Here is a 6,364-nt window from a genome sequence, read left to right on the forward strand (position 1 = left end):
TCAAAATCAACTTTACAGCGGTGGGTTTTGTTTTGTCTCAAAAATCACCTACTGAAGGTATCCAAATATGTGTTAATACCTAAAATTAATTGAATAACTACTATGTGCCAAATACTGTTCCAATTTGTTACTCACTTGGCACTCAGGCTATATTATGGTTAGGGACTATTATTATCTCCCCTTTATGGTGGAGAAGACTGTAGGACAGGGCTTGAGAAACTTTCCCAGGTTTACATAAGCAGTAAATGTGGGTCTGGGATGAAAACCCAGAAATCTAGTTTCAGATACCACATTCCTAATGACTATGCTTTGCTGCTTTCAGGATACTCTAAACAACAAGAACAAAAACATAACAATGTATAAGAGAGTATAGCTGTGCTCCTTAGAGGTTTTTTTGTTTTTTTTTTTTTTGTCTGTAGTTTTTACACAAGCAGATTGCTAGGGCTTTTTTTCTACAGAGCAACTGTGGATTTGAACCACCAAATTTGATTAGTAGTTGAGAACAAACTGCACCATCCAGGGATTCTCCAAGGTTCATAACAGCCCTATTCACATTCTCCAAAAGGTGGAAACAACTCAAGTGTCCATCAGTAGTTGAATAGATAAATGGAATGTGGACTGAGCCCTTCAACACTAATAAAGAGTTCACTGAGACAAGCAGAAGACAGGAAAAGAAACTGCACATAGTTGTTAAAAACATAGGGGAAAAATCAGGAGAGTGTGGAGACCTCAAAGGCAAGTCAAAATGTCTTTGATGAAAAAAATGATCAACTCTAGCAAATCCAGGATTTATCAATGTAGAAGTCATTGGTGACCTTGATAAGAGAAGCTTAAGTAAAATGATAAAGGTAAAAAAAAAAAAAAAAAAAAACTGATGGGAGAAGGCACAATAAAACTGGGAGGAGAGAAATTAGATACAGTGAGTACAGGAAGATAAGAAAACAGAATTTGGGAAAGAAGATGGGAAGGGAAAGCAGGCACAAAAGAGATATTTGTTTTGTTTTAGATGACATGAATGAGTTTATTTTGTTAAAGAATAAATTTTAAAAGAGGATATAATCATGATTCTTATACAAATAAAATAAACACATGTTAAAGATTTTACTTAACTCATTATTTAATGGGATACCACTAAGATTGAACCCTGGTGGCACAATGGTTAACAGCTGGTTGCTAACCAAAAGGTTGGCAGTTCAACTCCACCAGTAGCTCCTTGGAAACTCATGGGGCACTTCTGCCCCATAGGGTCACTATAAATCAGAATCTACTTGATGGCAATGGGTTTGGTTTTTGTTATTAAGGTGTTACCATTGATAAGAACACAAAATATCACACGTTGAGTCTGGTGAAAAAAAAGGCTGAAGGTAATTTACAAGCAGATGCCAAACTGGCAAACCCCATCAATATTCACATTCAATGAACCAGTTTGCATCTCCATGGACAGGCATTATTGGCCTTGCTAACATTTTCCACAAGTTAACTTCTACAACTACAAAGTTGTAAAATATCCTGTTGTTGTTGTTCTTAGGTGCCGTTGAGTCGGTTCCAGCTCATAGCAACCCTATGCACAACAGAACGAAACACTGCCCGGTCCTGAGCCATCCTTACAATTGTTGTTATGCTTAAGCTCATTGTTGCAGCCACTGTGTCAGTCCACCTCGTTGAGGCTCTTCCTCTTTTCCGCTGACTCTGTACTCTGCCAAGCATGATGTCCTTCTCCAGGGACTGATCCCTGCTGACAGCATGCCCAAAGTATGTAAGACGCAGTCTCACTGTCCTTGCTTCTAAGGAGCATTCTGGTTGTACTTCTAAGACAGATTTGTTCTTTTGGCAGTCCATGGTATATTCAATATTCTTTGCCAATACCACAATTCAAAGGCGTCAATTCTTTGGTCTTCCTTATTCATTGCCCGGCTTTCACATGCATTGATGCGACTGAAAATACCATGGCTTGGGTCAAGCGCACCTTAATCCTCAAGGTGACATCTTTGCTCTTCAACACTTTAAAGAGGTCCTTTGCAGCAGATTTACTTAAAACAATGTGTGTTTTGATTTCTTGACTGCTGCTTCCATGGCTGTTGATTGTTGATCCAAGTAAAATGAAATCCTTGACAACTTTATCTCCATTTATCCTAGTCAAAGACAATTAGCACTGGGTAATTGGAATGGAAAAGCTAGCCAGGATACCCACTAAATTGCAAAGAACACTCTCACCATTTTCCCCTACAGCTCTTATATTGACATCAATTACCAAAGAGAGAAAAAACTGCTGACGCAGAGGAAGAGGGGAGACTCCATGAAGTGATGCCCTTGAGAAGATGAGAAAGAATGAGAGCCGGTGCATAAAAGATGGAATTAAAGTAGGGATTCCTTGCTAATGATTGATATTTCCTTTTTTTTTTTTTTTGCCACAGATGTTTAAATAATCCCTGTTCAAAACTTTTATTCCAAGAGCAAAAATAAAAGAAACATCTGAAGTGTTTTTTTTAAGTTTTATTTTTCAGTAATTTAGGCCTTCTCAGTTGGAGGATAGAGCTTCGGAAAGAGAAGAAAAATTCAAGGGCTTGTAGGTTTTCTTACCGGAGACATTGTTTATCGTACTCCAGAAAGTGACCTTCCACATTTCTGCTGTGATGTTGTTCTCTGACATGTGTCCAGCTCACACTCCACTCAGGCACTTTCTAGATAAATGTCAAGAATTAGATAAAGAACATCCAGGAAAGTATGCTAGGCTATTTTTCAATAATTTTTAGTATGTAGTGTTTTCAATTTTTGTTGGGAAGTTTAAACTGAGCTCAAGTACTACTCTATCCTTTTGTTTATACTCCCCAGCCATCTTAGAATCCTTTGACAATATTAACCATCTTTATTTATTGCACCTTCTGTACCAATCGGAAACCCTGGCGGCATAATGGTTAAGTGCTATGGCTGCTAACCAAAGGGTCAGCAGTTCAAATCCACCAGGCGTCCTTGGAAACTCTATGGGACAGGTCTACTCTGTTCTATAGGGTCGCTATGAGTGGGAATCAACTTGATGGCACTGGGTTTTTTTTTTTTTTTTTGGTTTTCTATACCAATCTGAAAATATATTTTTATGCAAAACTTTTTCTTGTCATAGAGTTTCTTTATGGCCTTCGAGTTCCTCTCTAATCCTAAGCAATTACACAACAACCTGTTTTTGTCCCTAGTCCTTTCTGATTTGAGGCAAATTTGATTCTGCGTGACTTGAAATTACCACTGGACAAAAAAAGCTTTTAGTTTTTATAAAGTTGTGAGAGAAACAAAAACAAAACAAACAAAAAAATTTGCAGTGAGTTTAGGTGACATTATTTTCCCACACCAAGAAAAATTGTAATCTACCTGTTTCACAAATATGGTATTTGTGTATGAGAGTTCCCTCTCTTTTTTCCATCCTCACACCCTCCACTGCTCCAGAGGAAAGTCATTATGAGAATGGTAAATAACAGAAGATTTGGTAATGTCTTAGTTATCTTGTGCTGCTATAACAGAAATACAAGTGGATGGCTTTAACAAAGAGAAGTTTATTCTCTTACAGTCCAGTAGATTAGCAGTCAGAATTCATGGTGTCAGCTCCTCCTAAAGTTTTTCTTTCTCTCTTGGCTCTGGAGGAAGGTCCTTGTCATCAGTCTTCTCTTGGTCTGGGAGCATCTCAGCTCAAATACCTCAAGTCCAAAGGACACACTTTTCTCCTGGTACTGCTTTCTTGGTGGTATGAGGTCCCCAACTCTCTACTTGCTTCCCTTTCCTTTTATCTCTTGAGAGATAAAAGGGGGAACAGATCACAGCCCAAGGAAACTCCCTTTACATGGGATCAGGGATATGGCCTGGGCAAGGGTGTTACATTCCACCCTAATCATCTTTAACCACAGGAAGAGATTACGATGTATAACACATAGGAAAATCACAAAATGGAGGACAGCCACACATGGCCTAACCAAGTAGACACATATATTTTGGGGACACAATTCAATCCATTACAAGTAATAAAAATACCTTATACATATTGAGTACTCATTATGTGACTATTACTGGTGTAATTCCTCACATGTAATCCTCACAAACCTGTGAGTGGTGGACCATTCTTATTACCTCTGTACCACAGATGCTTTGTTGGGACATAGAGTTGCCCCCAACAGAGTTAGGGCACACATTTAGTAAGCTACCAAGTGTGACACTGAACCAAGAGATTCTGGCTCCAGAGTCCATACCCTTAACCAATACAATATATGGTGCTGGAGCCCTGGTGGTGCAGTGGTTAAGAGCTCAGGCTGTAACCAAAAGGTTGGCAGTTCTAATCCCCTAGCCGCTCTTTGGACACCCTATGTGGTAGTTCTACTATGTCTTGTAGGGTTGCTATGAGTCAGAATCAACTCAACAGCAGCAGATTTTTTTTTTTTAAGTGGTGCTAGGATTCACCAGAGATGTGCAGTTGATTTGCATATGACCACAGTTAGGAAACAAAGTAAGTTAGAAGAAAAGACATAGACAGCATGCTGATGTTAGGCATATAAGAAACTCCAGAATGGCACTAGTTACATGATTATCAGAGAAGGTGAAAATTTTGAGAAGTGTTGTTGTGTGGTACAGATGAGATCTTTTAAAATATTCTCTGAGTGATGCATGTAAAAGGTTAGAATTGCTTTTTACATTATTTTTTGATGGCTGGAATTGTCTTCACTAAACATGATGAGCTAAACACAAGAATGAGCTATGTGTGGGCTCTCTTCTGATTTGGGTTGCATACTTCTCTGAGTGGCCTGCTGCTAAACATCTAAATTATTGGTAGAACCAAAGAATCAGTAATGCAGAAGATGAGACCATAAAAAACAAAGCACAGCAGAGAGAAAGTCTGTGTAAATCCAAGAAATATTAATTTTTTTTCATATTTGAGCCTATACATGTCGCTAGATACAAGAGACATAGACGAGCTTTATGCATTTTAAAGTTCTTAGGGAAGAGAAGATGTATATTCAACAAGCTCTGTGCTGAGAAGCAGGAATGTTTTTCAGTCTATTCCCTCTCTTTCCTATAATATGGGAACATAGTTTCTTTATGGCATTCTTCATCTCCATGTTCCTTAATGTGTATATCAGAGGGCTGAGCATGGGAGCAATGATAGTATAAAAAAGAGCAAACACTTTGTCTTCTGGTAAAGTAGTTGCTGGTCGAATGTAAATGAAGAGTAAAGGAGCAAAAAAAAGGGCCACCACAGTGATATGGGAACTGCATGTGGAAAGAGCTTTGTTAACGATTCTCCTTGGAGTAGGACTTGATTGTGTATAAGATCACAGCATAAGATATCAGCAAGACCACAAATGTCACTAGACCCATCACACTGGAATTGGCGATGACCAAAAGGCCAATTCTGCTGGTATCAGTGCAGGCCAGTTTCAGCAAAGGATAGACATCACAGAAGTAGTGATCTATCTCATTGGGGCCACAGTAGGGGAGCAAGATGGCAAGCATAAACTGACCAAAGGAATGCAGGAAACCCCCAGCACAAGAAGCAGCAACTATGGCATCACACTTCCATCTGCTCATGATGACAGTGTAGTGCAAGGGCTTGCAGATGGCCACATAGCGATCATAGGCCATCCCTGTGAGAATGAAGACCTCGATCCCCCCAAAGAAGTGCATGGTAAAGAGTTGTATCATGCAGCCATTGTAGGAAATGGTTTTCTTTTCTGCCAGTAAGTTAATGATTAGCTTGGGTGTCACGGTTGAGGTGTAGCAAAGGTCTGAGAGTGAGAGGAAACTCAGGAAGAAATACATGGGCTGGTTGATAAGTTGGCTGCAGGTGATAGAAATCATGATAAGCGGGTTTCCTGCCAAAATTGCAATGTAACAAAGAAAAAATAGAAAAAAACAGAGAATTTCTACTTCCTTTTGCTGAGAAAGTCCTAAGAGAATAAATTCTGTGATATTATTTCCATTTTCCATGATCCAGAGCAATTTTAGCCACCTGCAATTCAGACAAATTATGAATTCTTATGAGATCTATTTAAATGTGGTGATACACATCATTTGTTGCATGGGGGAGGCTATAATGAAAATGGCTCAAGGATAGAAGAAAATAGAAGTTTGATTTTTTATTTAGGAACACTTTTCTGCAGACCGCCTTGTCCTTTTCTTGAAAACATTAATTACTGGCAATGTATTAGATTTCTGAGATGAAATTTACATATATATACACATATACACACACTTGTTGCAGTGTGCCCTCAAGTTGATTCCGACTTATAGCAACTCTATATGACAGAGTAGAACTGTCCCATATCATTTCCTAGGCTGTAATCTTTATGGGAGCAGATCACCAAGTCTTTTCTCCCATGTAGCTGCTGGT

At 38.9% G+C, this 6,364-nt stretch overlaps 1 pseudogene; it reads right to left on the reverse strand.

The window, feature by feature from the left end:
• Positions 1 to 4,689: 4,689 nt before the first annotated feature.
• On the reverse strand, positions 4,690 to 5,961 carry LOC135231899 (olfactory receptor 4P4-like; annotated as a pseudogene).
• Between the last annotated feature and the right edge of the window lie 403 nt (positions 5,962 to 6,364).

This window comes from Loxodonta africana, chromosome 7, assembly GCF_030014295.1.
Source record: "Loxodonta africana isolate mLoxAfr1 chromosome 7, mLoxAfr1.hap2, whole genome shotgun sequence".
NCBI lineage: Eukaryota > Metazoa > Chordata > Mammalia > Proboscidea > Elephantidae > Loxodonta > Loxodonta africana.